This window comes from Grampus griseus, assembly GCF_964374135.1.
Source record: "Grampus griseus genome assembly, chromosome: X".
NCBI classification, from domain to species: Eukaryota; Metazoa; Chordata; class Mammalia; order Artiodactyla; family Delphinidae; genus Grampus; species Grampus griseus.
The window spans coordinates 72780477-72797028 of NC_138999.1; the positions used below are offsets into that span (position 1 = coordinate 72780477).

The 16552-nt window shown below is 38.6% G+C and overlaps 1 protein-coding gene and 1 pseudogene across 2 annotated transcripts in view; one reads left to right on the top strand and one right to left on the bottom strand.

Moving 5' to 3' along the window:
• Positions 1-16552, bottom strand: part of POF1B (POF1B actin binding protein) — a gene marked incomplete at both ends in the record, with an annotated part of 100400 nt that overhangs the window by 43697 nt on the left and 40151 nt on the right. The window lies entirely within an intron of this gene.
• LOC309839191 (small ribosomal subunit protein eS1-like) lies at positions 6804-7610 on the top strand (annotated as a pseudogene). The gene has a single exon. The product of its transcript is annotated as a small ribosomal subunit protein eS1-like (transcript).

The window sequence follows — 16552 nt, forward strand, 5'->3', positions numbered from 1 at the left end:
TAGGATAATAGGATTATTATTAATATAATATATATTATATTATATAATAATATATATTATATAATATATATAATATAATATCCTAATAATAGGAGAATAGGATTATTATCCTGCAAACCTTATATGGTGACACTTGTAGATAAATAAGGTTACTGCTTCATTAATTTTGCTTTGATTTGGGACGTTTAATAGCTGTCAGATAGATTGAAACCATAGTTAATCCAGTTGGCATTAATCCCCATGAAATGAAATGCATTTTATGTACAATGTCATTTAGCTAACAAGGTAAAAAAAAAGCAATAATTGGTCTCTTCCTATTTTGTACCACAAGAAGAAATCCTAGGAGAAAAAGTATCAGAATTTTAGGTTCTGAAAATCCTCAGTGCTATTTTAATCTCCATAGATATTTTAGTAAAGAAATGTTGCACTATACAGTACCTGGTACACAGAAGATTTTCAATAAATGTTGTCACTGAATTGAATGTACTGTACAATAATTATAATTCTAAAATGAAGACTTGACTCATAACAACAGTCCTGTACTTGAAATAAAGACCTAATTTAATTTCCTGTGAGTAACTCTAGGCAGAAAAGTGTTGCAATGAAGAAAGAATGGAAATTGGAGCCAAAAGTGGAGCGCCCACTTCCTAGTTGTGGCCTAAGTGTATGTACTGCTTAACCTCTCTGAACCTCGGGTTGCTCAACTGTAAAATGCAGGTAATTTAGTACTTATTTTATAAAGTTGCTGGAGGTATTACTTTGGAGGGGGGCAGGTAAATTATTAAACTGTCATGTAAAAACCATCATATAAATAATGGTTTTATTTAACTTAACACATATGGACAATTGGTTATTTGAATAATGATAGGAGTGGAAGATGGTTATAAATTTTCTACATGACTCTCAGCTACTGGAGAGTAGAGACACTCTTTTTATACATTTCTTTAATTCCAGCACATACCATAGAGTCTGAGTATAGTAGATCCTCAGTAAACATTTGTTGCATGAGGAAGTTGTCATAAAGGATGCAATTTGGGCTAAATGTTAACTATAATAGATGGAAAAGCACTAATTGGAAGAGGTGCTTTAACAAGGCAACTGAAGGGCTTCCCTGGTAGTACAGTGGTTAGGAATCTGCTTGCCAATGCAGGAGACACAGGTTCGAGCCCTGGTCCGGGAAGATCCCTCATGCCTGGAGCAACTAAGCCTGGGCACCACAACTACTGAGCCCACGTGCCACAACTACTGAAGCCCATGTGCCTAGAGCCCATGCTCCACAACAAGAGGAGCCACCGGAATGAGAAGCCTGCACTCCGCAACGAAGAGTAGCCCCTGCTCACTGCTACTAGAGAAAAGCCCGTGTGCAGCAACGAAGACACAATGCAGCCATAAATAAATAAATAAATAATTTTTTTAAAAAAAGCAGCTGAAATTGACTTTATCCGAAACCTAGTCAATGCTGTCCTTGCTCCCTTTTTAGTGTATATGTATAGCTTTTGACATGTTATTATAAAACAAGATGATTCTTCCACTCCTCTAACAACTAAAAATAAGTAGATGGTTTGGATTGTCATTTTATAATGAATCCAGGTGACTAATTTGTAACTGCTTAAATTATTCTCTCTGACTGGAAAATAAAATATATTTTCCTATAACACACGTGACTACTGAAAACTTATGAAGCTTTTTCTCATGAACAATGGGAATTTTGCCACTAATCATGTTTTTCCCCCTTGTGGCTTCCAGAAATCTCAGAGCCAAGTTTTTAGCCCATTTTTACTAATGACATGGAACTCTGTGGCCTGCATTTCTGTGTACTCTATTTTCCTTCTGGTGTTATTGCCCCATTATATTTACACTGTCCTTGACATTTCTTTTTCTGTTCTATTACATCTTATTTGTTCTTTTAAGCCACTCTAAATACTTTTTGTAATGAAGCAGGAGATATATCCCAATGAAATTAATTTTAAATGAATATGTATTTTTTAATGCATAACTTCTTGGAAACATCTTTGTTGCTACTTTTGTCTCTTCTCCACCTCTCTGCCATTTCTCTATTCTGCCATTCCTTAGTATGTAATTTATTCAAGGAATGGAACCAGTTCTTTATTATGTAAGTAAAGCCAATGGAGGAACTCACTGCACATATGTAGTAGCTCTTTCAGTGTATTGATAATTTATCTTACATTCTAACATTTTTTCTTAACACAAAGGCTAAAATCTATACCCCCAAGCCACATGCAGGATTTAAAAGGTCTCAGTGACATGATGCTTTCATTCATTCAGCACACATTTACTGAGAACTTACTAAGTACTGCCTTATGGTACAGTTTTAAGCACTACTGGGGGAAAAGACATAAGATACTGTCTCCTCCTCTCTCAAGGACCTTATGGTCTTTTAGAAGAGCTAAGATATGTATCTAAATAACTTTATATGATAGATTGCCCAGTTCATAAGAGATACGAAGAGAAGCACAGATCAAATGGTAAAAGAGTGCTCTCTTCTCTTCGGCAGCACATACACTAAAATCGGAACGATACACAGAATATTAGCATGGCCCCTGCGCAAGGATGACACACAAATTAATGAAGCGTTCCATATTTCTATGGGCGGGATGTGAGCCCCGGAGCCTTCTCCCCGTCCTGTGGTGTCTCCCCAGGTCTTCCACAAGCTGGCCTCCTACAAGGGCTGTTTGTTGTCTAGCCTCAGCACGATGCTGAAGACGTGGGTTAGACTGCAGCCCAGGGCAGTCTCCTGAGAGCCCTTGTTGCCGAGAAAGCCAACTGTGAGACGCCTTGCTGGCTGCTTGGAGAAAAAACCCTAAATACCTGCTGGCTGAGTACTGCGAGTGGCTCCCGCAGGCCATGCAGGTTGACCTCGAGAAAGCCTGGCCACCCACCCCTGACTGCTGACCCAGTGCCTGCCTGAGGGGCCAAGGACTGGCCTGCGGACCCAGGGGGACTGGCAGCGGCCGGTGTCCGGCACAGTCACCCTGACCCCAGACCGCGCCCAGGAGGCAAGTCGAGCCTCTGGACACCCTCGTTCATCATGGCTCGATTCTGCGCACGACGTGCTGCCTTCCCTGAGCAGTCTGACCCAGGGGTGACTTTTGTAACTAGTTATCACAGGGTGGATAATGGTTTTATCTCCCATGCTGGCCCCATTTTAAATGTGCTCTATGTACTACATTAGTCCCTGTAGAGCAGCAGGGCTGCTGGGCAAAGGCAACCACAGGCCCTTCCTCTGCTCTCCGTTTCCTGTGAGTGTGGTGCACCCTCCCCACAGCCAGGGAGGGCCCCCAAAGCAACTGCTGGCTCCTGTGGAGTGGGTGTCTCCTCCCCAGGGGTCAGCCCCCCACTGGCTATATTACTGTAATAAACCTTAGCTATGATGACAACAACAAAAATGGTAAAAGAGTTATAGGAAGGAAACCCAACTTTCAGCTATATGAGAGTGGTTTTATGTAGGAAGATTCTTCAGACTGTGACAACTGATTAGGTGTGAGGTGGCAAATGAGAGGGAAAGTAAAAAATAATCCTAAGGGACTTCCCTGGTGGTCCAGTGGTAAAGAATCTACCTTCCAATGCAGAGGATGTGGGTTCAATCCCTCGTCAAGGAACTAAGATTCCACATGCCGCGGGGCAACATGCCAAAACGTGCCCGCATGCCGCAACTACTGAGCTCACGCACCTCAACTAGAGCCTGCGTGCTGCAAACTACAGAGCCTATGCACTCTGGAACCTGGGTGCCACAACTACAGAGGCCATGCGTCCTGGAGCCTGCAAGTCACAACTAGAGAAGAGAAAAACCGCTGCCACAACTAGAGAGAGGCCTGTGCACAACAACAAAGAGCCCACATGCCACAATGAAAGATCACACGCACCTCAACAAAGATCCTGCGTGCCACAACTAAGACCTGATGCAGCAAAAATAATAATAATAAAATAAATAAATAAATAAATAAATAATCTAAAAAAAATAATGCTAATTTTTTCTTTTTTTGGCGGTACGCGGGCCTCTCACTGTTGTGGCCTCTCCAGTTGCGGAGCACAGGCTCTGGACGTGCAGGCTCAGCGGCCATGGCTCACGGGCCCAGCTGCTCCGTGGCATGTGGGATCCTCCCGGACCGGGGTACGAACCCACGTCCCCTGCATCGGCAGGCGGACTGTCAACCACCGCGCCACCAGGGAAGCCCAATAATGCTAAATTTTAAGTCTGGTGATTAGTGCACTGAAGATATCATTAATAGAAATGGAGGGCATAGAATGAAAAGCTGGTATATGGTCAGTTGGAGGTGACTGTGGGACAGCCAAGTAGAGACATCAACTAGTCCATTAAAAATTATGGATTAGGGCTTCCCTGGTGGCACAGTGGTTGGGAGTCCTCCTGCCGATGCAGGGGACGCGGGTTCGTGCTCTGGTCCGGGAGGATCCTGCAAGCCGCGGAGCGGCTGGGCCCGTGAGCCATGGCCGCTGGGCCTGCGTATCCAGAGCCTGTGCTCCTTGGCAGGAGGGGCCACAGTGGTGAGAGGCCCGCGTCCCACACACACACAAAAAATTATAGATTAGAGCTTCGGAGGGAAGTTTGGGGAGTTGTCCATGTAAAGGTGATATGTAAAGGTAATAGAAGTCAAGCTTTTACACCATATAGTCAAGGCAGAAGGGGTAGAGGAAGGAGAAGAAGGCCAAGGGGATGTGTCTTTGGGGAAGATCTGATGAAAGAAGGAAGAGGAGCCTGAGAAGAATTAGAAGCAGCAGTACAGTATAATGGAAAGAAAGAATATCAAGAATACAATGGATCAACATTATCAACTATTCCATCTTATTCGAACTGGAATAAGATGAAAATGAAGCAAAAAAGGAAGTGGAATTTGCAACTTAGAGGTCAATAAAAGCAGTTTCAGAAGAATGTTGAAACTAGAAACTGGTTTTCAAGGTGTTAAGGAATCTGTGGGTAATGAGGAAATGGCAGCAGTGAGTATTCCTTCCTCCTTCAGGGATTTTGCAAGTGAAGGGAACAAAAATGATTGAGATCATAAGTCAGTAGATTGGTAGGGTTGCTAATGGAGTCATCTTGAAGACAAGGTTAGATTATTAATTCTCAAAGATCAGAAGAATCAAAAGTTCACTGAAAGTACAGAGAAATTTTTCAATGAAGTAGGGTGTTGAAGGAGTTCGCATAGTGAACTCAAATTGTGGTCCCTGGACCAAGTAGCATTAGGATAACGAGTGAACTTGGAAATGCAAACTATCAAGTCCCAGCAATCTATATTTAAGCAGGTCAGCCAACTGATTCTGGTACACATTAAAATCTGAGTTCCACTGCCCATTCTTGGTAGAAGGGAAGGCTACCTGCAGAAAGTAAGAGAACAGCAATGGGACCTGGAGTGTGAAGAGGGAAAAATAAAGACTATATACTGAGGACTGGGGTGGCAAGTCAATCAGAATTAACTAAAAGGACTGTCTAGCAACAGAAGGAATCCAGCAAGACAGAGATAATCTGTACTAGACTAAATTGGCCTAGTTTGCGAACTTTCTCTAGCACACGAAGTCAAAATCTAGGTGCAGAGAAAGTGGATGGCAGTCTATCCAAAGTAAGAGATTAGCAAAATGAGGACTAATCAGAGAAGGCAACAATTTTAAGGGTTTCTAGCAAGAGCATTGTTGAATCAGCTGACAGGGGACACCAGCCTGGTTTGGAACTGAGGGCTGGAGAGCTTGTTGAGGGCAAGGCTCAATGGGAATTAGGGAGTAGGAGATGAAGTAAGAAAGTGATGATAAGAGAAAGAGAGATTCAGAATTCCAGATGAAACAGTTTCAAGTGATGTGGAGGTTCAAGGAGTGGCCAAAGTCTATGAGAGCTGAAAATGTAGTAGAAATGAAGAAATTAAAGGTGATGAAGAACCATGAGGACAGAGCATGAGAAAGATCTATCATTTGAGTGGAGAAGTTCTCATAGATGATTCCAGGGCAGGGGTCAGGGGAAAGTGGGGAGAAGATTGTAAGCGTGCCAGTGAAACTGTTGAAGGATGATGAGAGTGACTAGAAGGTCAGTAGTAGTGATAATATGAGCCAAGAGGAGAGGTGTATATGGATTGCAGGGTTTTAAAGAGAGGAAATGGTTGATCAACAAAAACCAGAAGACTTGACTGTATAAAATTGTACTGAGAGGGCTTCCCTGGTGGCGCAGTGGTTGAGAGTCCGCCTGCCGATTCAGGGGACACAGGTTCGTGCCCCGGTCCAGGAAGATCCCACATGCCGCGGAGCGGCTGGGTCCGTGAGCCATGGCTGCTGAGCCTGTGCGTCCGGAGCCTGTGCTGTGCAACAGGAGAGCCCACAACAGTGAGAGGCCCGCGTACCGAAAAAAAAAAAAATTGTACTCAGAAAATAATTAGCAATAGATACATAGAAAACCAAACAAATGAAAACATTTAGGGAATTATTAACACCAGCAAATAATAGTTATACTAATAAAAGCAGCAAAATAGTACACAAATTGGTTCAGCAGTAAATAATACTTTCATAGCAATAATAATATAAACACTGAATAATGATTTAGCCCAAAATATGGGGATTTAACTATACTGAGATGATGAAAGGGATGTAAACAGGTAGGTGGGTGATTAATAGAACTAAATCCTTATGTACCAGAATTACCAACAGATAATATACAACGTTGATAAATCAAAAAAATAGCAGCATAAGTATACCCATATTATTTAGCTATATGGAAGTAAAGACAAGAAGAAAAAAAGCTGAGTTGAAAATTGTTGCCTCTAACTTCCGCCCTTTTGGCTCTCTGAGCAGCACCATGGCAGTCGGCAAGAACAAGCGCCTTACAAAAGGGGGTAAAAAGGGAGCCAAGAAGAAAGTCGTTGACCCATTTTCTAAGAAAGATTGGTATGATGTGAAAGCACCAGCTATGTTCAATATAAGAAATATTGGGAAAACACTATCACAAGAACTCAAGGAACCCAAATCGCATCTGATGGCCTCAAGGGTCGTGTTTTTGAAGTGAGCCTTGTTGATCTGCAGAATGATGAAGTTGCATTCAGAAAATTCAAGCTTATTACTGAGGATGTTCAGGGCAAAAACTGCCTAATTTCCATGGCATGGATCTTACCCATGACAAAATGTGCTCCATGGTAAAAAAATGGCAGACCATGCCTGAAGCTCACGTTGATGTCAAGACTACCGATGGTTATTTGCTTCGTCTATTCTGTGTGGGTTTTACTAAAAAATGCAACAATCAGATTCAGAAGACCTCTTATGCCCAGCACCAGCAGGTCTGCCAGATCTTCAAGAAGATGATGGAAATCATGACCCAAGAGGTGCAGACAAATGACTTGAAAGAGATGGTCAATCAGTTGATTCCAGACAGCACTGGAAAAGACATAGAAAAGGCCTGCCAATCTATTTATCCACTCCATGATGTCTCTGTTAGAAAAGTAAAAATGCTGAAGAGCCCAAGTTTGAATTGGGAAAACTCATGGAGCTACATGGTGAAGGTAGTAGTTCTGGAGAAGCTGCTGGGGATGAGACAGGTGCTAAAGTTGAAAGAGCTAATGGATGTGAGCCACCAGTCCAAGAATCTGTTTAAAAATCAGACTTTTAATGGTGACAAATAAAAGATCTTATTTGTGATAAAACAAAACAAAACAAAAGAGAAAATGGTTTCCTCTGGGCATCAGGCGTGCATGGAAAGGGTTGGGACAGGAACTTGCTGTTTGTTTTATGCCATTTAATAATATTTGACCTTTTATGCTATCTATATGTATTATTTTGATTAAAAAAATAAAAACTTTTTAAAAGAGTAAATAAATAACAATTCTTGTTTGCCACAGAACAAGAGTTCAAAAGGGCACAAGAGTAGGAGGTAGCTGGAGACAGATAAGGGTGGTGTTGGAGAAAAAATGGGTCCAAAACAGATATCAATTAAATTTGGGGAAAGGATAGCAGGGAATAGAGTTTTGCACAAAAGACACTCATTTTCAATAATGGGGATGGAGAAGGCAATAAAGATGGAGAAGAGGGCTTCACTGGTGGTGCAGTGGTTGAGAGTCCACCTGCCGATGCAGGGGACATGGGTTCGTGCCCTGGTCCGGGAGGATCCCACATGCCGCTGAGCGGCTGGGCCCGTGAGCCATGGCCGCTGAGCCTGCGTGTCCGGAGCCTGTGCTGTGCAATGGGAGAGGCCACAACAGTGAGAGGCCCGCGTACCGAAGGAAAAAAAAAAAAGATGGAGAAGGACTGGAGTCACATGTGACTGAATGAGGGAACAGGCAGAAATGCTGAGTTTATTAAGCTAAGCAGCCCAGAGTTTCCATAATTAGTGAACGACTTATGTTAAATAAACATTGTAACAAGCTTCCTGGATACTTGTCAGAGAAAGCACCTGACACTAAGATCTGTGCTGTCTTGATGTTGACAAAAATTAAATTTTCAAATGACAGAAGAAAGGCATCACAAGTTGGAGAATTTTCCATTGGCAATAGCACTATCCAAGTGAGCAGGACTCTTCCCTTGACATCTTCCCATGACTCAAAGTTTTCTTGGAAGCCTCAAGCCAAGTGCAAAAGAGTTGTACATGCAATATATATAATTATTTGAGTCTTTCTTATAAACACCACCTGTATAACAACTTGTAAAACGAGTCCAGCTGAGCTTTTCCCTGTCACTAACATATCTGTTCACTAACATTATCTGTTCCTTGCTAATGGCAGGAAAATGATCACAGCATGTTATTCTTAATGTCCTCAGGGAAAGAAATGTGATTGGTGCTGTTTCGAATTTGAAACCAAAATAATGATCTTTCTAAGGAGAACCATGGAAAACATACATAAATTAGTTTTATTAGAAATATTTTGGAGCCAGGTTTTTGGACATCTAATTTTCAAAAATATTTTAATGCCTTTTGCTTCTGGGAAAGCACTTTAAAGGTGATTTAGTTTCATTTAAAAATATCATTACAGGGACTTCCCTGGTGGTGCTGTGGTAAAAAAAAATCCGCCTTACAATGCAGGGGACGCGGGTTCAATCCCTGGTCAGGGAACTAAGATCCCACATGCGGAGCAACTAAAGCCCGCGAGCCACAACTGAGCTCTTGCGCTTCAACTAGAGAGCCCGCGTGCCGCAAACTACAGTACCCATGCACCCTGGAGCCCGTGTGCCGCAACTAGAGAAGAGAAAACCCACACACCACAACTAGAGAGAAGCCTTCGTGCCGCAACGAACGATCCCACATGCCTCAACTAAGACCAGATGCAGCCAAAAATAAATAAAATAAGGAAATAAATAATAAATAAATCTTAAAAAGAATATCATTACAATGGAAACCAATTTTTTATTTTGATGCTTTGAAAGATTTGGGGACTGGGGTTGGGGGAGGAAAAGGCAGAGAATCAAACATTCATTTGTGTACGTAGTATGTGCTTGGCACTAAGCTGGATACTTTACATATTTTACCTCATTTAATCCATTGTAGATACACTGCACATTAAGTGTGATTCTCCCCCTCTTTTATAGATGGGGAAATTGAGGTGCAGTCCAGTTAAGTCGATTACCTCAGTCCAGTTAAAGTCAATTACCTAGGATCATGCAACTCAGTAGAATCAGGTTTTATAAACCCAGATAATTGAATTGAAAGTCTGTGTTCTTTCTACCTTATTATACTACCTCTGAATTACAATTTAACTCTAAACACAAACTGAAAATGGGTCATCCTTTAGTTTTAAAGAAGCCTAACTGACATCTGCTCTATTACTCTTCAGAGACTCTTCCACTCATGTGGAAGACACATGTAAACACCAAGGAGCCTAGGTGAGACAACTCATTCTCTGCCCTACTTTGTCCATGGGATCTGCACAATCGGGTTACCCCATCCCTACTCTGACCAGAAATGGATCCAATCCTGTGTAATCCACATAGGTGGAAATTACCAGCTCTAAGCTTCCCAGGGCACTATTCCATTTTCAGAAGCACTTCAACTTTATCCATATAAAATACTGAAAAACCAGAAGAAAAGTATACAAAAAGCCTCCAGCCTTTAACAAAGCTAAGTCGGAATCTCAAACTAAAAGATGAATAATAAAATAGAAAGTAATATATTAGTTACCAATCTCTGCCTATTTTCTAAACAGACAATATCTGGTCTGGTCAAATATATTATTAGTTGCACTAAGCTAATGAAAGGATATCATAGCATTACCATTGTCACTGTACAAGATTCTTAATCCTATGATATTTTTCCCATCTCTGATAATTGTCCCTCACTCCATTCCTACTGTCATTTTCCTAGTTTAAGTTTTACACTTTGACTACTGGAATATTTAGCTTTTAATAATCTCTCTGCAACTTCTTCTCTGTGGTATTTTTTCATGTTGTAGGCTTTATAGTTTATAAAGCATGTCAAACATATATTTTCATTTAGTCTTTACATCAACCCTGTGAGGTAGACATCACTACCAAAATTTATGGATGAGGATATTTCTGAGAGATTTAGTATCTATTAAGAACACAAAGCTTAGAAGGGACATAGCTGGAACTGGAACCCAGGTCTTCCTACCCTGAAGCTAGTCCACTTTCTGTTATAGCATGAATATCTCCCCAGTGGCAGACTATTAATCCACTGTCCTATTCATGTTTACATTATTGACCAAGGACTCTCCACATTACTGACTCAACTTCCAGAGGGAACTCTCAATAAGCTCTGGAGTCAGGCTACCTATATATGAATCCTGGCTCTACCACATGCTAGAGCTATGCAAGCCTTCACAAGTAACTTAACTTCTCTGAACCTCAGTTTCCTTCTCTTGAACAATAAAGGCAACAATGATACCTTCTTCATCTGATCATTGTGAGAAGAAAACTAATCAATATTTCAATCTATCTTGTGCAAAGCTTCTAGAATTAACCTCCTAAATCATACCTATCAATATTTTCCTACTCAATAACCTTCAACCTTTCTCCATTGTCTGCCAAATAAAGTTCAAAATTTTAAACTTAACATTCGGGAATTCCCTGGTGGTCCAGTGGTCAGGACTCTGTGCTTTCACTGACGAGGGCCTGGGTTCAATCCCTGGTTGGGGAGCTAAGATCCTGCAGTGGGAAGGACCTCATGATCTGGCCTTAAGGTATCATTTTAACCCTACACTCTAGTACTCTTCATCTCATGTCTTCCTTGCCATACAAACCAAACCACTATTCCTGAAACCCAAAGTGTACTTTCCCAAATATATGACTTTTTTCATGTGATTCCCTGTTCTTAGGATGTCCATGCCACACACCACAATACCACGTTTGGAAATTCTGCTCACTCTTCAAAACCCAGGACAATCTCTTCTTCCTCAACAAAGCTTTCCTAGATCTCCCAGCTGAAATTAATTTCTTCTCTCTTCTGTTCCCAAAGCACACTGCATGATCCTCTTTTATAACAGACAACACTTTGCTTTGTATAATGTTTTATGTGTTTGCGACTTTCCCCTATTAGACAATAAGCACCTAAGAGAAATGTGACAATGTCTTACCCACATTTGTATTTTTCATAGTACCTGGCATGAAGATTTAATGCTTACAAATAATAATTACTACTAAAAATTAGTAATTACCATTTAAGTACTTACCATCAGCACTCAACAATGGTTAAGTGCTTAACATACATGACATAATTTATTCTTACAATAAGAAATGGATGATGAATCTTTATTTTATGATGAAGAAACTGAAGCGTAATGAAGTTAAGTATTAGACTGAACCGTATGAAACTGTTGCTCTTTGATCAACTTTGACCTATAAAAATGACAATTTCAAATTATTTAACCTAATAAAATGTCTTTCTAATGGCTATTACTAATCCATTTAATTTAAGAAATTCAACACCATCTGGACCATGTTTTAGAGTAATTCTAAAGACCAGTATTTCCATACATGATAATTTAAGGCTTTTTTAGTTTGGAAAAACGTGGGTATTAAATTTTTTGTGCTTCTTTTTTACCAATATGGCCAAAGTGTATATTTCAAGTTTCAGCCCTTAGAAATAATCTCATTCATATTTAATATAAAACAATCATATCCTTATGTGGGCAGGCTCCCTCTTTATTTTTTCTTATTCTTTTTCTTTTGTCTTTCTGTAGGAGTTGCCTATGAGAGCGGTCAATTTGAGCAAGCTATTCTTTATTAGAAAAAAATATGAAAAAATACAAAGGGTGGATTATTCCCCACAGTTCCAGTTATAATTGTTAGTTTTTCCAAGAAACAAGACAATCTTTTTTCCTTTAACACATGTATAACAGAGGTTTACAAGATTCTAAAGTATTCAGAACATAAATTAGTCACTGATGATTGCATCCCAAGATACTTCTTCTTAGCAAGTAAGTTTTAGTTTCTATTTTGTTGATGTAACAAATAATAAAATGTATGCCTATTCTGACTTAATATGCCATATTTTCAAAGAAAACATAAAAAAATAATGGTCACATGGTGACCATTATAATCATCTTAGACAATATCACTTCCAATTCATTATTCACTTAAATATCATACTTCATGAAAATATTTAATGTTGCACAACTGTTGGACCCATTTTAGAACTGAGGATCAGCTAGAAATTAAGTGTTCATTGATCAGTTCTTAACTCCCCTCATAGATTTAATGTATTAATAAACCTGAATTATTTTGTCTTCTGAGAAGAGATGGAAAATTTTGTTTTAAAAATGCCATAATACATATACCCTGAGAAAACCATAATTCAAAAATAGTCATATACCACAAGTTCATTGCAGCACTATTTACAATAGCCAGGACATGGAAGCAACCTAAGTGTCTATCAACAGATGAATGGATAAAGAGGATGTGGCACATATATATAATGGAATATTAGCCATAAAAAGAAACAAAATTGAGTTATTTGTAGTGAGGTGGATGGACCTAGAGTCTGTCGTACAGAGTGAAGTAAGTCAGAAAGAGAAAAACAAATACCGTATGCTAACACATATATATGGAATCTAAAAAAAAGTGGCTCTGATGAACCTAGGGGCAAGACAGGAATAAAGACACAGACGTAGAGAATAGACTTGAGGACACGGGGAGGGGGAAGGGTAAGCTGGGACGAAGTGAGAGAGTAGCACTGACATATATGCACTACCAAATGTAAAATAAATAGCTAGTGGGAAGCAGCTGCATGGCACAGGGAGATCAGCTCAGTGCTTTGTGACCACCTAGAGGGGTGGGAGGGAGACGCAAGAGAGAGGGGATATGGGGATATATGTATGCATATAGCTGATTCACTTTTTATACAGCAGAAACTAACACTACACTGTAGAGAAATTATACTCCAATAAAGATGTTAAAAAATAAATATATAAAAATGCCATAATAAAACATGAATCTTCATGGTATAACTCCTCAATATTTTGATGAAAAAATAATGTGGGTACCTATACAGTGGTGTGAGCAGTGTTTAAGAGATTATTTCAGTTTTACAAGGAATCAGCTCATTAATCTTACCTGCTCATGTGTATGGTTTGAGTCACTATGATACAGTTCAATTCCAGTGTTTGTAGAAATTGAATCACTTCCTGTGATGGTTTGGATTTGCTGGCTAGAATGGGATTGTTGATAGTGTAGAGAGTGGAAGATCTGGGGCTGTTAGACAATGTGATGATGGCACTGAACCTGAGGATAGCATTCCTAAAATACATGCACATGTCAAAAACAGTCACTCAGAATAAAAATAACGAATAAAAGAAAAGCCAACTGAATCCACTTTAAAAAATTTAATGTGTTCTTTCACAAGATAATTCAAGCCCTAGGATTTATAGTTTTAATAAGTGATATATTATTTTTTCCAATTATTCCATTGCGAAAAATTGTATTGAACTCTATTTTTATTTGATCAGGTGGCTGTAAACATCCAAATACTTACCTAAGTTGGCTAGAGAATTGCATGTTCTGATTAAATTAATATTACAGTTATACTTAACACTAAAACTATAATGAATATTAATATTAATATTTCTTTGATGATTCAACAGACACTTCAGGATCTAATTACAAAATAATACTGAAGATGTTGATGGATATAAATTAGAAAATAATATAATGTAGTGATTTTCAATGTCAGGAAGCATATTAGAAACACAGTGGGGGCAGGTGAAGTTCTTATGCTTGTGAAAATCAAGCATAAATTTAAAAAGATTGGAAAACAGTGACTAAGCCTTCAGATTCAGAAAACATGGATTTTAACTCTGATTCTACCACTTACTCTGTGATCTTGAGAAACTGTATATGCAACCTTTATAAGCTTCAGTTTCCTCATGTGTAAAAGTGGAGATAGTATGTACCTCACTGGGTTGCTATGAGGAGTAAATTAACTAATGTTTGTTAAGTGCTTAGTACAAAGTAGGTGGGTAATTAACATTTATTATTATTATTATCATATATTATCATTGTCATCATCATCATCAACTTAATAATCATCCACCCCATTAATTCTGCAGGTGAAAAAAAAATAACCATGAGGTCCAGAGAAGTAAGATGATTTACTTATAATGACACAAATAATTAATGGCAAAATTGGGACTGGAACTCACGATTTCTTGCTCAGAGTTCTGTCAGAACATTAAACTGAATTTGTACTGTCTTCAAAATATTTTGGAACTTCTTTTCAAACTAAATCTTTGCTATCTGCTTGCTTATTTACCATGGCTTTTTTCTGGTAAGTGTAGAGCACAGAATAAAAATAGATATCTGGTTATAGTTTGGGGGATTTCAGGTATGCTTGAATTTTCTATATTATTTTGTTATTATCCTACTTTGAAAGCAGGCACCCGAAAGCCAGTTTTCAAAGAAAAACATACTCTATTTGAATCATAATGCTACATTCATGCACATACAATTAACTTTGAAAGTATAAATTCAATGCTCTATTTCCTTTTGACTGTTGGAAAGGTGACCTATATTAATAAAGTAAGGCACTTCAAATTTTAAGTTTTATATGGAACAATTTTCAAGCTATATTAAATGAAGAAAGCAAGATGCATAAGGATGAATATAATATGCTCCTTTTGTATAATATTTTTAATGTACATACATGTGTATTTACAAATATATACAGCTGCTTTTAAATGCATTAATAGAGCAAAAAACATTTTAAGAGTAACTGCCTCTGGGAGGAAGAACTGAGAGACAAGAGGATCAAGATAAAGAAGCTGTTTTTTCACTATATACATTTTAATTCTCTTTTCACACTCTTTTTGTACCTTTTTATACTTTTTATGCTTTGAAATTTTTTACCATGTATACAAATATCTTTTCATGTATACAAAAATTTTTTGAAAGAAAAAAATATATATATAAAGAAACACATTTTACAAGTAGACACTGCCTTGGTAGACATATAGATAATAAAGGTCATAGAATCAGTTCATAGAATTATTTTCTCTAGGCTCTTTTCAAATATGACCTACTTTACAAATATGCTAGCACTAAGTAAGAGCTCTACAGTTTAGAAGCCTGACTGTGTACTATCAGTAACTTTTGTACAAATTTTGGGGGTGAATGTATCATCTGTTCTTTTATGTTACAAAATACCTTCATACACTAGATTAGGATAAAGTCAGAGTGATAGTCAGAGAACGCTTTCACCAGTGGGGAGCTTGTACACTACTGAAGTAGAATTCCTCCTGAAAAAATAAATGTGTCCCTTAAAAAGCAGATTAGGAAAAAACTTGAAAGGACAATAAATAAAACAAAACCCATTTCTCAATCATCTTTCTTTATTAACGCATCAGTTGAATAGAATGCTGACAGTTTCTCCATCTGGGATGTCTTGTGGTTTTCCTGAGCCTATTTGTCATCTGAACCACTCATTGGTACCACTAAAGTCTTAGCAGGTTTTCAGTTTCCATTCCTCACACCTGACTACTAAAATTATTGTTCCAAAGCAAGATATTCATACATTTCTCATACTTTTGAAGTATACCACAAGCTGAGTTTTTAATGTACAAAAGATCAAACATTTCTGATTTACCATATATCTTATCTTTTTTGCTCAAGAAAAATATACACAGAGTACAATTTATATGAATTGGATAATTATCTTGAAACTGACACCACTTTACCACCCTTCTACTATAAATACCTCTTTTTTTGGACAGGTCCCATCTCCTAAGAGCTAGTCCCATTTGGATTAGTCTCATATGACATTAAACAGGTTCATCCAGACTCTGGCTTTATCCAGCTCATCCCACTGTATTTCTGTCACTGAGGAAACTCAGCTAGGTCAAAGCAGTTGTATGCATGTTTCCTTTTACCTTGGGCAGCCTCCCATGGCAGTTCCAAAACTCTCAAATCATTTAAGTCATTAATAAGAAAAGTGGACATGTAAAAGTAAATATTCTAGTTAACAGTAAGTAGCAGCAATGTTCTATTAAAGGAATTCTTCTTTAATTGTTCCAGATGCATAGCAATAATAATGTATAGGATATTCAATATTTTCTTCTAGGGCCAAGATTTAGAAAAGCTGTTTATTCTCTTTGAAACAAGAAGTTGGAAG